Below are 19,225 nucleotides of genomic sequence, written 5' to 3' on the forward strand. Positions count from 1 at the left end.
CTTTATATATTCTGATAATAGTCCCTTATAGTTTAATCCCAGCTCTGGCATTTGCCTCAGGCAAGTCACTAAACTCTTGTGAACTTTGTTTTCTCTTTTTAAAAATATAGAGAAAGGATACACATACATTATACATGTGAGTGTATATATACATGTATATGGAGAGAGAGAGAGCGATAGAAGGGATCTCTTCTCTCTGTATATATCTCTTCTCTATATATACCATTCATGTATATATATCTTACTCTCTATCTTGAGCTCTATCTGTTTATCTATCTATCTATCTATACCTAGGAGCAATGTTTCAGTTTTTGCTAGTTCATTGTTTGCGTGACTTTTAGAATGTAAGTACCACAAATAACAAGAATAGACTGCATGATTTACAAATATTTTCTCCCATTTGTTATGTTGTCTTTTCACTTTCTTGATAGTATCATTTGTTGACCTAAAATAAATAGACTGTCAGATATTTCTCCAGTAAAAATGGGTTTATTTGGGATCAGAAAGAATTGCAATTTGGGGTCTGCAACCACAGAGCCACTGCAAGTCCCTACAGAGCAAGGGAAAAAGAATTCTTTTAAGGAAAGAAGTTGGGAGGGCTATAGTAAACAAAGAGTTCATAGCTTTTCATTGGCTGAGTCCTTGCCAGGAAAAAAGTCCTTCTAGCTGGGCTCTTGTTGCAGGGCATGAGAGCTCCCCCTTCTGGTCTCCTATTTAATTGATTTTTTTGTGTATTAATTTCTTTTTACATTTCCCGTTTTGATCAAGATCTTTCTCTGAAGCATCACTGATCAAGAGACAGGTTTTACATTTTTAGTCGCTTTTTCTCTCTCATGCCAAGAAGGACCTTTCTTAGGCATAATATCTCATGTTGGTGCACAGATTGGAAACCTATTGAGGTCACATATGAGTAACTAGGAAGGGTAGGAGGGAGAACTCTCAGTAAAAACTCTCTACTTTTTATCTAATGTCCATATGTTATCAAGATCATAGATATTGGAGATCATCTGAAGCATTAGGTCATCATCAAAGGTTTGATGACAAATTTCCAACAGGCCTGGTCTGGATATCTTGGGAAAGTGGTCTCATCAAATGTTGTCTGCTTCAATTCAAGGAAATCTTTACTTTCAGGTTGCCGGATGACATACAAGTCTAGTCAGGCTTCAGTGCTTTCTTAAAGTGTGAATCCAAGAGTCTATTCCCTGGAATTTGGAGGCATGAGGGTTGTTAGCAGGACCTGATAAGGGCCTTTCCAGTGAGGTTGAAGAGAGTCTTTCTGGAGATGTTTTTTCCAATAGATGAAATCTCCAGGTTGCAAGGTGTGATACTTAAGGTCTTTATCTCCTGAGAGTGCACTCTGAAAAGACTGCTCTACTAGAACATGATTTTTTTTTTTTTTTTTTTTTTTTTTGCGGTACGCGGGCCTCTCACTGTCGTGGCCTCTCCCATTGCGGAGCGCAGGCTCCGGACGCGCAGGCTCAGAGGCCATGGCTCACGGGCCCAGCCACTCTGCGGCATGTGGGATCTTCCCGGACCGGGGCACGAACCCGTGTACCCTGCATCGGCAGGCGGACTCTCAACCACTGTGCCACCAGGGAAGCCCGAACATGATTATTTTTAATAGAAGCAATTAGACGTTTGCAATAGTGGAGTATCTCTCCTTTTATCAGTTGTAGGTCAGAAGAGGCAGGGACCAAGTGCATTGGATGTCCTATGACTATCTCAAAGGGCGAGAGCTTATGAGTTCCAAAAGAGGTGGATCTAAGATTTAGAAGGACCAATGGCAATGCTTTTGGTCAAGGTATTTGGAGGGCCTTTACAAATTTTGCCCGTTGAGTTTTAAAAATGACATTATTGTGTTCAGCTAAACCAGAGGATTGAGGGCACAGTGGAAGTGTAAAACCGGTCAAATAATGTTGACTTGTTGAATACATGACCAGTAAAATAGGTTCCTTGAACACTATAGAGTTTAAGAGGAGTTCTTCAGGTAAGGATAATCTTTTCCAAAAGAACTTTAACCCCAGAAGAGGCAGTAGTCTATTTGCAAGGGAAGGCTTCAGTCCAGTGTGAAAGCATACAGACCATGACTAACACATATTTATATCTGTGAGATGGAGGAAGGTGTATGAAATCCATTTGCCAGACCATGAATGGTCCATTAGGCAGTGTAGCATGTCAGGAAGCAGTACCAACATGCTTCCCTGGGTTGTACTTTGGACAAGTGGGACAAGTAAGGAAGGCACTTTTTGCGGCTTTGTTCATGTTTCCCTACCAATATTGATTCATGAATGCTATTATTTTGTCAGTAGACCAATGGTTTAATGCATGTAGAGTGGTTGGAAGTGGTAATTTTAGAGTCTCCAGCAGGACTGAATTGTTATCTGGCCCAAACCAGAGCTTTTTCTTTGTATCAAACCAAAATTGTTGAATTTCCAATCTTGTTTTTTTCTTTTCTGAGGCCAATTGTTGGGTTTCTGTAGTCAATTTTTCTAAGTTATCATTTGGGGAAATATCCCTCTGGACCATTGCAGAGTTTCGGCTGCTGTTGGTCCCTTTAAGGTCAGCATTCTTTGCAGAAACATCAGCTAGGTGATTTCCTTTAGCTTCCAGAGATCCAAATTTAGAATGCCTTGGAATCTTCATAATAGCAAAAGTGGCAGGTAAAAGTATTGTATCTAAAAATTCTTGAACATAGGAGCCATTTAAAATTTTATTTCTGTTGGAAGTAAGGAAGCCATATTGTTCTCACAACATTCCAAAACCATGCGCTGCTCCAAAAGCATATCTACTGTACGTAAAATATTGGCAGTTTTGCCCTTAACTAAAGTGAAAGGCCATGTAAAAGCATATAATTCAACCTGTTGGGCTGAAGTAGCCATAGGTAAAGATGCTGTCTCAAGAATATCAAAAGGAGTGGCAATGGCATATTAATTATCATTGTCATATTTTTAAATAGCAACCATCAGTAAATCATGAGAAGTCAGTGTTACAGAAAGGTATTTCCTTCAGGTCATCATTAGGAGTAGGAAGTGATCCATCAGCATTAAGCAGTTGTGAGGGACATTATTGGTGACAAAGCGGAGAAGAGTAGCAGGGTCAATGTTATTACAATGTTATTATTAAAAGAGTTATGTGAGCATCATTTTGAAAAAAGGACTTCATAGGAGGTGAGGTGACTGGTTATGAAATATTGAATGTAATGGGACTTTAGGAGCCTTCTACTGCATGAGGTACAAAAATGGTTAAAGGAGATCACACAAAGATTTTCTCAGTGGTCTTAACTGAAAGGGCAGTGGCAGTGATGGCTCTAGGGCAAGGGGATTATCCCCATCCCACAGGGTCCAGTTGTTTGTTATGGGTCGATAGTGGTCCCCGTGTTTTTTGTTTGTTTGTTTTTACATCTTTATTGGAGTATAATTGCTTTACAGTGGTGTGTTGGTTTCTGCTTTATAACAAAGTGAATGAGTTATACATATACATATGTTCCCATATCTCTTCCCTCTTGCTTCTCCCTCCCTCCCTATCCCACCCCTCTAGGTGGTCACAAAGCACCGAGCTGATCTCCCTGTACTATGCGGCTGCTTCCCACTAGCTATCTATTTTACGTTTGATAGTGTATATATGTCCATGCCTCTCTCTTGCTTTGTCACAGCTTACCCTTCCCCCTCCCCATATCCTCAAGTCCATTCTCTAGTAGATCTGTGACTTTATTCCTGTCTTACCCCTAGGTTCTTCATGACATTTTTTTTTCTTAAATTCCATATATGTTTTCTTAAATTCCATATATGTACCAAAATGTTCATTGCACCTCTATTTACAATAGCCCGACGATGGAAACAACCTAAGTGTCCACCATCGGATGAATGGATAAAGAAGATGTGGCACATACATACAATGGAATATTACTCAGCCATAAAAAGAAACGAAATTGAGCTATTTGTAATGAGGTGGATAGACTTAGAGTCTGTCATACAGAGTGAAGTAAGTCAGAAAGAGAAAGACAAATACCGTATGCTAACACATATATATGGAATTTAAGAAAAAAAATGTCATGAAGAACCTAGGGGTAAGACAGGAATAAAGACACAGATCTACTAGAGAATGGACTTGAGGATATGGGGAGGGGGAAGGGTAAGCTGTGACAAAGCGAGAGAGAGGCATGGACATATATACACTACCAAATGTAAGGTAGCTAGCTAGTGGGAAGCAGCCGCATAGCACAGGGAGATCAGCTCAGTGCTTTGTGACCGCCTGGAGGGGTGGGATAGGGCGGGTGGGAGGGAGGGAGACGCAACAGGGAAGAGATATGGGAACATATGTATATGTATAACTGATTCACTTTGTTATAAAGCAGAAACTAACACACCATTGTAAAGCAATTATACTCTAATAAAGGTATAAAAAAAATAAAATAAAAGTCATCACCAAACTCAAAAAAAATAAAAGCTACCTGGGTGGAATCAACATCTGAAGGACGACCAGAATTTTCTTTAAAAATAATCTGAATTTGATTGTAATAGTCACGACAAGATTCATCAGAATTTATGTGCAATCCTGAATTTTGTACCAATCAGTAGGCTTTGGAAAAACCCTAAAAATTACTGGATGAAGTCTCCCACCCATTGCCTGAGCCTAATTGTATGATAAGTTAGCAGGCTGGTCTCCCAGTTGTAATTTTAGAGACTTTTCAGAATGTTCCCAATTAGTGATTTTCATCCAATGCTGGCTGGCCTTCATTGACAAGCATATGAACTAGCTGACATAAGTCAGAAACTAGGTTGATAGGTCTGAATGACTGCATTAAATTCCTCAGCAAATCGGCGAGGATCTTCAGTTGCTTTGGGAAGATCTTTGACTGTGGCTTACAGTTTAGCTTTAGTCCAGGAAATATAAGAAATTAAGGGTTAGTCTGGATCCTCAGAAAGCTTAATTTTAAAGGGACACATTCTGATAAGTTCAGAGGCAAAGGAAGTGAGGTCAGTTTCTGAGAAAAAAGGAAGTTCAGTGAGAGAATTCGATGGGGGAACTGAGGGTACAGGGCTCTAGGTGGCCTAGAAAGAAAGGAGGAGGATGGCGCCAGAGGCAGGGCTTGGGCACAAGGAATGGAGGGAGAGACACGACGGCCCTGGAGAAAGAACCAGGGGCGAAGGAGCCAAGGAGGAAGGGCCTGTGGCTTTTGGGGCCATTTTCACTTTCTTTAATCCTTTCTTTGCATCAGTTAATCTTAAAATCTTATTTTGGAGAAAGGCAATTTTAGCCTCCTGATAAAGTTTGGAATCCTCAAAATACAAATCGAAATAGACATTCTATTTAGTTTGAGACATTTTAGAACTATGGTAGTCCAGTTTATTTTTAAGAAGAGTAAGTTTGGGGATTTCAAAATTCCTCTTAATGGCCACTGATATTCTAAATTGCCTTTGGTTATGTTGGCTTCTTTAGTTGGAAACGCACTTGAGGAAAGACTGTGGTTTTTAAACATAAAATCAGCTCAAATCCCTGTAGGGGAGTGCCCTCAAAATACTTAGATAACTGCAGTCCCATTCTCATAACTTTTCCTCTAGAAAAAGAATAATTTTCTTTTTATTAATTTCTTTTATGATTTATTATTATTTTATTTATTATTATTCTGAAAATTATTTCAGAATAATTTTCAAACCACCTAAACAGTTTTCAGCTCAAACAGCTTATAGCTCAAACAGTTCAGATATCTCTAACCTGTAGGCCTAATACCAGCCATTTCTAAGAGAACAGTCTGGTCCTAGAGGAACCTAGCTGAAGCCTTCTCAGCTCAGTTCCCATAGAACAGCCCTCATTCCAAATATATATATATATGGCCAAAGGCTGAACCAGTCCCGACTGGAACAATCTGATTTCAAATCAGATCGAAGTGCCAAATGAGCACTCACAGATAGAACAAGGCCTTAACTAGAAAAGTTGAAACCTTCAAACAGATCTCAAACAAACCCTAGAGAACTTCAAGATCCAAAGAGCGGGGAAGCTTGGATCCAGGAGAAAGACATACCTTTGAACTCCGCGGTCAGGGAGAAAAGCAATGAGCAACAATGGGCTCAGTGTGGGTACTGCACCTGTTTCTCACCAGCTCTGGAGTCATTGGGGGGTCTCCTCTAAATTCCTGTATGTGCCACCAAAATGTTGACCTAAAATAAACAGACTGCCAGCTATTTCTCCGGTAAAAATGGGCTTATTTGGGATTAGAATTGCAATTTGGGGCCTGCAACCATGGCTAGCTAGCCACATGCAAGTCCCTACACAGCAAGGAGAGAAGAACTCTTTTATAGAAGGGAAAAGGAAGTTGGGAGGGCTGTAGTAAACAAAGAGTCCATGGATTTTCATTGACTGGGTTGTTGCCAGGAAAGAAGAGTCTTTCTACTTTGTGTTGGTCTCTGCTATTGTTGCAGGGCACGAGAGCTCCCCCTTCTGGTCTCCCAACTCCACTCAATTGAGGTTTTAGTTTATTAATTTTTTACACCTTTGACACATAAAAGTTTTTAATTTTGACGAAGACTAATTTAATGTTTGTTTTGTGGTTTATGCCTCCAGTTCTAACTTTTGAGGGGAGGTGACTTTGCTTAGTTCAATCATAGGGGAAGCTACGATGCTTAGGTGTGTGGGATTCCATTCATTGATAAGTGGCAGAAGCACTTAGGAGAGAAGGTTAACTGATGTACCCAGTGTTACACAGCTAGTAAAGAGCAGAGTTGAGACTTATACCTGATGTTAAAACCAGTAATCTTACCTTAAAAATGTCTCCAAATGGGCTTCGCTGGTGGCGCAGTGGTTGAGAGTCCACCTGCCCATTCAGGGGACACGGGTTCATGTCCCGGTCCGGGAAGATCCCACATGCCGCGGAGGGGCTAGGCCCGTGAGCCATGGCTGCCGAGCCTGTGCGTCCGGAGCCTGTGCTTCGCAATGGGAGAGGCCACAACAGTGAGAGGCCTGCATACCGCAAAAAGAAAAAAAAAAAAACTCTCCAAATAACCTTTGGCTATCTAAGCTAATAAAGGAACTGAATGTGAAAAAATAAATAAAACCAGTAATCTTCACTTCTCTAATTATGCAGAGAAGAAATTATTATGGTGAACTCAAGATGATCAACTTTTTCTCAAAGAGTGGGTAGCATTTTGATAAAGAGGGGGAAGGAAGAACTTTTCTTTGTAAGGGATTCTTGTTTGTAGAAGACTTATTTGAACAGAGCAGATCAGTATGGAAAAGGAATGACAAACCCTGTCACTACCTCAAGTTCTTTGTTCCATGTATTTCACCCTGATGGCTTAGGCCTTATTAGATGTCCCCAATACTTAGCAGGGTTGCTGTTATCACTAATTATGGACACAAGACGGTGCTAAAAGATCTCTCTTCTGGTTCTTTAGGCCCAGGTGTAGAACGTTCTCTTTCCTTTAATGCTCGTTCCATTTTCAGAAAAGAAATTTGATTACAAAACTCAGGAAAAACTTAATAGAAATAATGAAAATACAGCATAATATCAAATGTTTAGATTTCAAGGTTAACTGAAGTATAGTTCCAGTGTTGCTGATGATTTTGTACAGTTTTAGATGAATGCAATAGAATTTCAAAGCTAGAAAGAACATTTGAGATTATCTTTCCTTTTTTCCATCCTGCTCCCCTGCTCCCCCCCTTCCTTCCTTCCTTCATCCTTCCAGGGACACTTTGTTAAACAGAATCTTTTCAGTTTGGAAAAAATAAGCAAAATATAAGCAGAACTGTTCTTGAAATGGAGGTAGGATGCTGAAGCCCAGTCTCTGATCTTACCTTTGCCACCATGGCAGGCCCGGAGGCATGTCTGTTAACCCCAAGGTGCCACATAAAAGAGTTTGGAAAATCATTGCTGAAAGTCAGGTGGTTGGCAAACTGCATTCTTGAATCAAATCCTGCCCCCTGCTTGTTTTTGCACAGCCTGTGAGTTAGTTTTTACATTTTTTAATAACAGGGAAAAAGTCAAAAGAAGAATATTTTATAATGCATGAAAATTATATGAAATTCAGTTTCAGTGTCCATAAATAAAGTTTTATTGGAACACAGTGATGTTCATTCATATATATATTGCCCAAGGCTGTTTTTAATGCAATAATTTCAGAGTTGAGTAGTTGCAATGGATGCTGTATCTCAGTTTCTTTAATAGATGTAAAATGATATAAGGTAATAATTATAATAAAGTATTATTAGATTTGTAACAGATATGATATAAAACATAATAGCACAAAAAGGGGAAAGAGGGAATAGAGCTATATAGGAGTAACATTTCTATCTCACTTTGATTACATTAGTATAAATCTGAAGTAAGTTGTGATAAATTAAAATGTATATAGTAAACCCTAGAGCAACCACTAAACAAACAACAAAAGAAACCCTAAAAATGGTAAAAAAAAAAAATCATAAAGGAACTAAAATGTTTCACTACCAAACATTTACTTAATGCAAAAGAAAGCAGTAAAGTAAGAATATAGGAACAAAAGGATATAAACAAATAGAAAAAAAAAACTCATATAAATTCAAATATATCAATAATAACATTAAATGTGAATGGATTAAACAATCCAGTCAAAAGGCAGAGATGTCAGACTGGATTATAAAACAAGATCCAACTACATTCTGTCTATAAGAGACACCTTTAGATTCAAAGATATGAATAGGTTAAAAGTAAAAGGATGGAAAAAGATGTAATATGCAAACAGCAACCATAAAAGCTGGAGTGGCTATACTAATATCAGACAAAATAGTCTTTAGGACAGAGTATATATGGACTGCAAAGCCTGAAGTGTTTACTATCTGGTCCTTTACAGAAAAAATTTGCTAACTCCTGTTCTACATGCTTATGATGACTCACTGGGATACAGGAAAATATATTAAAGTTTTGACTACATTTTAGAAGTCTAATTATTTAGAAACTTTTTGTATTATGTTTTATACTATATATTATATATTAGGGTTGAATGTATATTCTTTATAAATAAATAAAATAGACATAATTTCACGTGCATGTGCAGAAATGTTTTTCTGATCGAAGTGTGTAATCAAGTACTTTTGGAAACCACTCTAGTCTAACTGTATTGTTTTACTTGTGGGAAAAATAAAATCCAGAGTGATGAAATGATTGTTCAAGATTCCAGAGCAAGTTATTGGCAGATAAACTACAGGCTTCTTGCCCCTTTCACTGCCCACCCCATCTTTTGCTGTCCTCCAGCTTGGGGTTTCTGAAGTAAGGCTCACCTGTGGTGACTTCAGATTCTCTCTAGCACTAGACCTACTACTATGTAATACATTCAGAAGCCTTTTTCCTAGTCTTTTTATGAACCTTGGTATGTGCTGGCCATGTGAGTGCTCTTTGGGCTGAAGCAAGAGATTGAGGCATACCCTAAATTCATCCCAAATGTCTTCCCTGAGCTTGTACATATCTCGTAGACAGATGAAGTAGAAATCTGCACACATGCTGCATCGTACAAATATCCTTTGCTTTAGGAATGTGGTGTCAGGAACAAGATCAGAAAAGTTTCTGTAGTTGACTTTGGACTTCACTAGTTGGGATGATGCAGCTTATTTAGGAAAGTCACAAGTCAAGAGGGACACACACACACAAAATTGTGCACATTCAAAATGAGGTCCAGGATAATGAAAAATAAGAAACACCGTGTCTGTGAAGAAGAGTAGAAGAAACTGCGTGGTAACTTAGCTCAAAAATGACTCAGGTGCCCAAATAATTATCTTCAAGTATCTTAATGACTGTCCTGGAAAAGGAGGAACTTAGCTGTTTCATAAGCCCAGATATAGGACCTATGGTAGAATTTGCTGGGATTTAGGCTTGGGTTCACTAGCTAGAGATGTCCAATGATGAACTGGGTGTCGTATAGACTTTGACATCAGAGAGAAGTGAGAATAATTCCTGGCTTCATCTCTTATTGCCTGTTTGACCCTGGGGATTATGGTTATGGAGAAGAATAATATATTGCAATATTGTATGTATAGCCTTCTTTTTTCCCTCTCCTACATGTCCTTGAACCTCATGCAGCCAACTGCCAGTTTATACTGTCAGGGTTTTGAAATTCAAGGCGGAGAGAATAGTTTGAGAAAAGGAATTTTGAGTCTGGCTTTTAGAATCTAAGGCCAGAATGTCTGGAAGGAAGTAGAACACAAAATATATGCTGAAATAGTAGGTTTGGAAATATAAAGTAGGAGTCACACAGCACTGCCCACTAAGACCAAATAAAAATTCCACGGGCTGGAAGTTGATGTGTGGAGGAAAGACAATGTTGAGGGAGGAGATTGGTGGAGCCTAGCCTGCCTGGGACTCAACACACCTAAGGGAACCAGGGGGAGAGCTGTGGAACTGGCACTAAGACTCATCAACTACCAATAGAGAGACACCATCTATCACAAGGTGGGAGTCAGATCATTAATGGATATCATGGGATCACATTAGGCTTTTGGACCAGTGTCATAAATCATCAATGCCATACAGCTGTCCTCATTACATCTTGTAAAGACCTCCTAATGAAACACTAGCCGAGTGCTGGTCTTTGTCCTATGAGAGTTGCAGCTCTTTGGGGCCAAAACTTTGCTCAGCTCTATTTTACCTTCCCTGTGTGGAAATAACTCTTATTCACTAGGTATATTCTAAGGTGTTGCTTTGATGACAGGTTGCCTCCTGAACACCTGTAGGAGGAGAGATCGTGTGGAAGGGAATCCTCACATCCGTACCTTGGTAGGAATGAATAGAACTGGTTTGAGATCCTGTCTGCTCCAACCCAGTTGCATTAAAAACAGCAATTCCAGTTTCATGTTAACGATACTTTTGACTTTCCATGTGGTTACAATTAACTTTCCTAGACCTTTTTTGCTGTTGTTGTAAATTATAACGTTAATAATTATTTTATAAGGTTGCTCTGAAGTTAAATGAGATAATGCATAAAAATATTAGCACACTCATTGTCTTAGGATATGTTCAATAAATGGAAGCTGTTAGTATTATTCAAAAGGTGATGAGATCATAATCCCTTTAAGTGTTCTTATGAAACTGAGTGACCACTTGGTGTTCATGTGGTAAGGACATTAACATTTCTGAATGTGATAGTGGTCTCAGAGACCCATTTGTCAGTTTAGATCCAATGTTTTTCTACCTGCTGTGCATGGGCTAGTACAGACTGGCTGTATAGCATAGCCTCGGATAGTGTTAAAATATACATAAGTCTGGGCCCAAATACAGATAATCTGAGTTAGTAGATTTAGAGAAAGTCTCAAGATTCTGTGTTATTGACAAGCTGTTTTCTTCTGGAGGCTCTAGGAGAGAATCCATTTCCTTGCCTTCTTCAGGTTTTAGAGGCTACCCACATTCTTTGGTTCACTGCCCTACATCACTCCAACTTCTCCATGCATTGACAAAGCTCCCTTTCTGACTCTGACCCTCCTACCTCCTTGTTATAAGGACCCTTATAATTACATTGGATCCTCCAGGATATTGCAGGGTTATCTTTCCATCTCAAGATTCTAAACTTAATCATATCTGCAAAGTCTCTTTTGCCGTGTAAAGCAACATATTCACAGATTCTAGCGATTACGATGTAGGTACGTTTGGGGGGTCATTATTCTGAAAATTATAGAGGATAATGTTTTTTTGGACTGTCAGCTACACGAGAAATCCCTAAATGACTTCATTCATTCCCACCTAGTAAGTCCATGTGTTGGGGGATTTTTCTTCTACACTACCACCCCTCTAAGTGTCTATTTCTTTGGTATACAAGTGTCCCAGCAGGCTGATTTAGACTTGACAATTCTATATTTAGATACACCCTAAAGGTATGCAAAATTCCAATATAAATGTGGAAACTACTCTGGAGCAGCAGAATATCTTTACTTCTTTAGAGTGTTGGTTCCCACGATGGACAGAAATGCTTTGAGTTCACTCTGGGGAAAACTGGTCTCTGAAATCTTAATGCAGAATTGGAATGCAGCCATGGAAGACCTTACGTAGCTAAAAGAGACCATGGATAATAATTCTGTGAGTTTGCCACTCTAGTCTCTTCAGCAGCAAACATGCTCATTCATTAGTGTCTCTGTTTTCTTCAATCACCCCAAAGGACGTGATAACATTATTGATCTCTTCCTCTACCAGCCACAGTACCTTGATGTAATTCAGATGATGTGTCCACATATTCTCCGCTATTTGACCACAGCAGTCATAACAAACAAAGATGTTTGAAAACGCCGGCAGGTGCTAAATGATCTGGTCAAAGTTATTCAATAGGAGTCTTACACATATAAAAAACCCATTACAGAGTTTGTTGAGTGCTTATATGTTAATTTTGACTTTTATGGGGCTCAGAAAAAGCTGAAGGACTATGAATCAGTGCTAGTGAATGATTTCTTCTCGGTGGCTTGTCCGGAGGAGTCCATTGAAAACACCCGTCTCTTTGTATTTGAGACTTTTTGTTGCATTCATCAGTGTATCAGCATTAACATGTTGGCAGATAAACTGATCGTGACTCCAGAAGAAGCTGAAAGGTGGATTGTAAATTTGATTAGAAATGCAAGACTGGATGCCAAGATTGATTCCAAATTCGGTCATGTGGTTATGGGTGACAGTGTAGTCTCATCCTATCAGCAAGTGATTGAAAAGGCCAAAAACCTTTCATTTAGAAGCCAGATGTTGGTCATGAATATTGAGAAGAAACATAATCAGAATGGTAGGTCAGAGGCTCTTAACTGGGCAACTCAGGACTTTGGCTGCTACTGAAGAACTGTACAGAAAAAATATAAAAACTATAAAAGAAAGGTGAAATAATAAAACCATTATATAAACGTGAAGCATTTTGGAAACAACATAATGAGTATACATTTTGGAGAATTTGAATAAAATTGGCTGTTTTTCATTAAAACAAAATACTTGACAGTTCTAGGTAGGGTATGCTGGATGGGAACAGAACAATCTTAAGGGTCAAGGTATAAATGGCTATCACTCCTGCTTGATGAACAGTGTGCCAGATGGCTAACTTCTGTCAAAGGAAGGAACTCGTCATAGCTCCTCAGTCCAGGCAGCATATAAGACTTCATGTTTGAAGGCAGTAGCTTCTGTCCCTGGGCCCTAGCTACATATGATCATGCTCAGATGGAGACTGGCCTTTCCCCAGATATTGACTCAATACTGTTCTTATGGTCCCTCTGGCGACGTCTCCTCATTCTTTGTCTTCTAAGTCTCTCTTACCTTTTTCTTCTCAGCCTTGGGAACCCATCCTTTGCCTTAAGGTAATTTTTCTCTTATCATTTATATCATCATCATATCATATATTCTCTCAAAATCTCATGTTTCTATAGCTGAGTCATAATATGTAGGTTGCTAAACTCAAAACCAGCAACCAACTCTCTTTGCTTTCTTCTGTCAGTTCACCTCCAAGGCAATTATGGAGAATGCTTAGCTGATTGAATGTGGGAAGGAACAAGGAATGAAGCAAATTCTGGAAACAAACAATTAATATTTCAAGATATTATCCATCTTCATAATTTTTAATATTTGTTCCAACATTGAAATTCAAAGGTACGATTCCTAAGTCCAAGGCTAGTGCTCGTTTCTACTAAACCACACCCCGTTGTGTTGCCTTTACCTCATTCATTTCAATAACTTTTTCAACAACTCCAAGACCTTGGATTTCCAAATTGGCATATTTCCCCTTCACCAGGACACCTCCCACTCTTTCTAAATCCCCATTCTCACTGTGGTGAGAGCATCCTGCTTTCTAGCTCCTGGGAAAGGCTGAATAACAAGAGATCTGCACCACCCTCTCTTAAGCTGCTGGTCTGCCTTTTCACAATTTCAGCCAACTGTCTCTGACTCAGCTGTCTGCCAGGCAAAGGACTTGTAGAAAACATCTCCTACTCCTTCTCTTCTTCCAAGGAGTACAGGATTAGCAGATCAGCATGTAGTACATGTAGTACACCTCAGCACAGGGCAGCTCCTTTTCAGTTTGTTTGTCTGGTATTAAAAGGGGATGACAACTAGCTTAAAGTCTGAATGAGTTCCTTCCCACAGATACCTGCCCACCCTCTAATACCCAGGTACACAGCAAGAATGTGGACTCTGCTGGCCGTTCGACTGGTCCAGCTTCCTTAATGCAAGTGGCTGCTTGTCTAACTCTGTCTCACCATTCCAGCTCTTTTCTTTCAATGTTATAATGAAATAATGAGAGAGGCAGCCAAGATTACTGTGTAAGTTACTCTGTGTTTGCATCAGAAAAAATGTGGATGGAGTCCCAGTTCTGCTACTTACTAATTATGTGACCTTGGGCAAGTTATTTAACTTCCTCAATCTTCTACCTGCTCCTCTGTAAAATGAGACTGAAGACACCCACATCACTGGATTGCTAAAAGGATTAAATAAAATAAAAATAGGTAAAACACTTAATGTCATACCTGGTACATGTTGCTCCATAAATGGCAGTCATAGTTATATTTTATTTTATTTAATAAAGATGTGCTGAAAAATACCACGCTTGGTACTATGGAAGTAGGGAAAGAAGGAGACACGGTCCCTGTCTGCAAAGAACATTGCAGACTAATGGGAGAGAGAAAATACCAAAGTAAGCAAAGGGAATGGGTGAAGGAGTGGAAAAGTTATGGGGAAAGAACTGAAAGAAGATGAAGTTAGACCTACGCAGCATGGAGGAGGGTCCAGAGGGAAACTCCATTGCAAAGGTGTGGGAAAGGCCACCTTGACATACAGTTCCATCCTGCAGGCAACAGCCTTTCCCCATGTTTCTGAGATTCTCTTATTCAATAGTGCCATATCATGACCATGAACATGTATGCCTCTATTATTCTGTACTTTTTGGATACCCATGGGTGAGTTAGGGGTCTCTAGGAAAATGAACAAAGAAGCGTTTCTTTCTTCCTCATCCACCTGTCTTTCCCTTACACCACTGTGATTGTCTGGGTCATCTTTAGAAAGCTTAGTTGTTTTTTTTTTTTTTTGACTGGATGGCAGTTCAATCACAGGTAATTTCCTGGGCAGATTTTAGGCATCTCTAAAATTTTAAATGAAAATGAACTGCAGTGTATGTATGCCAAACTGAATGCATGTATGCCTTCTCTACACTAGATAAAGCATGCAGATTGTCTGAATGCCTGACCAGATTGTCATCACATGTGTGGGCTGAATAGTACCTTGGGAATTGGCTGGGTCATTCTTCAACTGACTAGCCCAAAAGTTACAAAATTCTCTTGCTCCCCAAATGTCATAAGGAGGTAGTAGAGTACTATAAAGAGGCTCAGAGCACCTGTATTCTAGTGTTAACCCAATGGTGATAATTGTATGTAACATCAGGCAAATTTTCTTGATTTCTTTCTCAGTAAGCAAAATAGGGGAAATAACTCCTGCTGATGGTTCTGTAGAGCACGAATGTAATTTTCTTTTCAGAATCGGATACTTCTTATAAAATGTAAGAATTGATAACTTCTGCTTGAACCACTTTACCCTGTTGTTGTGGAAATCAGACTATAGAAAGGAAAACATTGTATATATGTACATCTTCTTTATCCAGTCCTCTGTCAATGGGCATTTAGGTTGTTTCCATGTCTTGGCTATTGTGAATTGTGCTGCTATGAGCATAGCTGCTATGAGCATAGGGGTGCATGTATCTTTTTTAATTATAGTTTTGTCCGGATATATGCCCAGGAGTAGGATTGCTGGATCATATGGTAGCTCTATTTTTAGTTTTCTGAGGAACCTCCATACTGTTCTCCATAGTGGCTGCACCAATTTACATTCCCACCAGCCTCATAGGACCGTTCGCTTTCCTCCACACCCTCTCCAGCATTTGTTAGTTGTAGACTTTTTAATGATGGTCATGATTTGCTGTACAGCAGTAATTAACACAACATTGTAAATCAACTATACTTCAAGAAAAAAAAAGAAAAAAAAAAAGAAAGGAAAACATTTTGGCAACTTTGTCTCTAAGGCTGGCTTTTAAGTGTCTGAGAAGATTGACTATGTTCCCATTAAGATTTCTATAGGTTGGTCATTTCCTGTTCTTCCCGCCTTGCACAACAAGAATTCTAGGTGTCTGATTTCCCTCCTAAGTTGGTCCCTCTAGGCTGGTGAATTGGTTGTTATCATCCACCACATATACATGTATCAGATCATTCATCAGCCTCTTAAGTCATTAAGTCATTCTAATGACTTCTCCTTGCACTTGGAATAAAACCCAGACTTGTTACTGGAGACTGCCAGCACTTGTATGCTTTTCTGCTGGCGTACTTTGGGCAACGCACATGGGCCTTCTTTCTCTTCTCCATACATGCCAAACCCACTCCTGCCCCAGGGCTTTTGCTCCTACTCTTTCCTCTGCCTGCAATGCTTTACCCCTAGATCTTTGCATGGCTGGCTCTCATTCCTTCTTCCTTATTCCTGTCTCAACACACATCTCACTTCCTCAAGGAAGCCTTTTCTGATCATGCGATCTGAGGTCCACCCCCTGCTCCACCCACATCACCATCTCATTCCTTCATAGTTCTTAACACAATCTGCAACTGAATTATACATTGTTTCATTCACTTGTTTACTCTGTATCTTCTCCATAGAATGGAACCCATTTTCCCAGGGTGATATTCCAAATATTTAACAACCAGTATCACATGGCACTAATCAATCAGAATTGACCATGGCCAAAGTCCTGGGACAGGGTCCAGGAGGCCCCCTAACCTGCCCTCCGACCTTGAAATTGTTGATGTGTGGGGAGGCCCAGGAGTCCTGAGGGAGTGGTTGGAGTACATAAGCAATGCATGTTAATTAGCAATGCATATTAACTAAGCAATTCATGTGAACTATGTGCCCATTATTGTGGAAATATTTCAGTATCTTAGCAATCAGTATGACCATTAGTTTGTACTGTTTGAATATCAACCCTACTTGTCTCCTATATTCAACACTATATCCCAGGCCTGGAACAGTGACTAGCATATAACAATCCCTCACATGGTGACTTACTTGACTATCAAGTGTTGTCCACATATGCTTTCTTGAACTTGATATTTTCTAAAAGATCTATAAGGTGGCCTGGGTTCAAAGGTCACTCATAGGGTTAAGTAATGGTGTACTGAGGCCGTGTGGTCTACTTTAATGATAACTAATGTCTGTAACTCTTCATAGTTTACAAACATCTACATGTCACTTATCCATTTTATCTCCACAACCATGCTGGGAGGCTGGCAAGACAAGACATATTCATTTCTCCATTGAGTAAACTCAGACTCCTATAAATCAAGTGATTGCCAAAGGGTAGGCCGAGCTGTGAAATAGTTCATGTCTTCTGGGCTGGGACCATGTTCTTTCCAGCTGGGTATGTATTCCGTCCCCAGCCCTGGGTAGATCTGAACCTGAGTACAGAAGCAGCTACTGGATATAGGTGTAAAGATTCTGGGCTCTACATCTAGGGTTGTATATGCCCTTATATAATAACAACTGTGGCTGTTTTACAAAATAGGGTAGTTCAAGCAAGAGTGACCAGCCTAAGAGGGTCTAGAGGAAGCTAGAAACCCTGTCCAAGAGTTGGAGGAACAGGAAATGACCAACTTGGAGAAGACTTCAGGGAGATATAATCTTCTCAGATGCTTGAAAACCAGTCTTAAAGACAAGATTGCCAAGACTTTTTCTCTGCAAGTTCACAGGGCAGAGTTAATACCAGCAGTGAAAAATAATTGCAAAAATCAAGTTTTTGATTCAAAAATACATATTTACAAAAAGAGAAGTAACATAGCCTAGAACAGTGTTTACCAAAATACAGTGTATTTTCTTAGCACAAAATGGTGCTAAGAAAGATATTTTTATTTAGGACATGATTGAACATTTTGAAAATTTTCATTAGTTCTGAGTTTATTTTAATACATACTAGGGAAAATATATGACTAGTAGACAAATTTTGTGATTTCAGATATATAAGAAGTGGTTAAAGTAGATATTTTACTTTTTAAAAAAATGAAACAAAATCATTTAAAGAGAAATTTTTGGTGCATAACAGCAAGGGTGAATTTTCAGACATGTACAAATGAAGCGATAGATGAGTGATTGAAGTTTGTGAAAGTCATATTCTTTGAAACTAGCTCTATCACTTTTCATGGACTTGGAAACATTCTTAACATTGTGATTCTTACCATTATAATTTCCTCATCTGTTTAATAAGTTTGTGGCAAGGATTAATAGTTCAATGCATGGAAAGTATCCAGCATAGTTTGGCACATAGTGAGAACTGCATAAATGTTAGCTATTGTTTTTATTTTTATCAACAACAATGAGAACTACTGAACCATGGGCAGGTACCTTGTGAAGCAGAAAGCTCCTCATCATGGAAGGTATGTAAACAGCATTTGTCAGGGATGCTGCAAGGGAGATTCCTATGTGGGTGGGAGCTCAGCTAGAACTTTGAGGTCATTCCAGCTGGGAGATTTCTGTGAGTCTGCCTTTTAGTGAATTCCAGGATGCAAGAGAGACTTGCAACTAGAGTTTTCCTACTACATGTTGGGAAGACACTTATGGTACTGCTCAACAGGACTCAAAGAGCCATTGCTCGGTGAGCACTATTGTTGGCCTTTTCACAACCCACGTCACTGTCAAGGAGAGCTGTCAGAGAACCACAGAGCTATTGTCCCATAGTTCTTGCCCAACCAGGAAAAGTACCCATTCTGTCCTCACAACCGTGGGAAAGGCTGTGAGCATTTCTCATGGGTACAGAGAGGACCCATCCTGTCTAACCCTCAACTGGAACCTGGCCTTTACCCAATAGTGACTGCTGACAGGCAATCAGGTCCACCTTGAGAGCTCGAGCTATGGGAAACACTTCTTTAAACAAGCTGAAACATGTTTCTCTGTAGCTTTCACCCACTTGTCCTAGTTTCATCTCCTTCAACCACAAAGAACAAGTCTCCTCATTGCCTCCAATGGGAATCCTTCAGAAGGCTGCAGGCTGATGGAGTGTTTGCCCTGTTTTATTGATTTCCATGCCATTCTTCATTGTTCCCACAGATACACTGTTTCTGTCAAGCATAGTCATTGACATCATGTTCTAATATAATTTGTCTCTGTCCTTTTTTGAAGGCAAAAGATTGTGGAATCTAGGCCCCTTTTTCTTTATAAAGGGAGATGCTCTCAGTAGCAGTTCAGTTACACAGGATCTAGTAACTGTACTTATGTGATGCTGTTAATGACAGA

At 39.5% G+C, this 19,225-nt stretch overlaps 1 pseudogene; it reads left to right on the forward strand.

The window, feature by feature from the left end:
* The first annotated feature begins 2,763 nt into the window (after positions 1-2,763).
* LOC136120288 (eukaryotic translation initiation factor 3 subunit E pseudogene) lies at positions 2,764-12,766 on the forward strand (annotated as a pseudogene).
* The last annotated feature ends 6,459 nt before the right edge of the window (positions 12,767-19,225 follow it).

The sequence above is a fragment of the Phocoena phocoena genome, chromosome 3 (genome assembly GCF_963924675.1).
Source record: "Phocoena phocoena chromosome 3, mPhoPho1.1, whole genome shotgun sequence".
Lineage (NCBI taxonomy): Eukaryota > Metazoa > Chordata > Mammalia > Artiodactyla > Phocoenidae > Phocoena > Phocoena phocoena.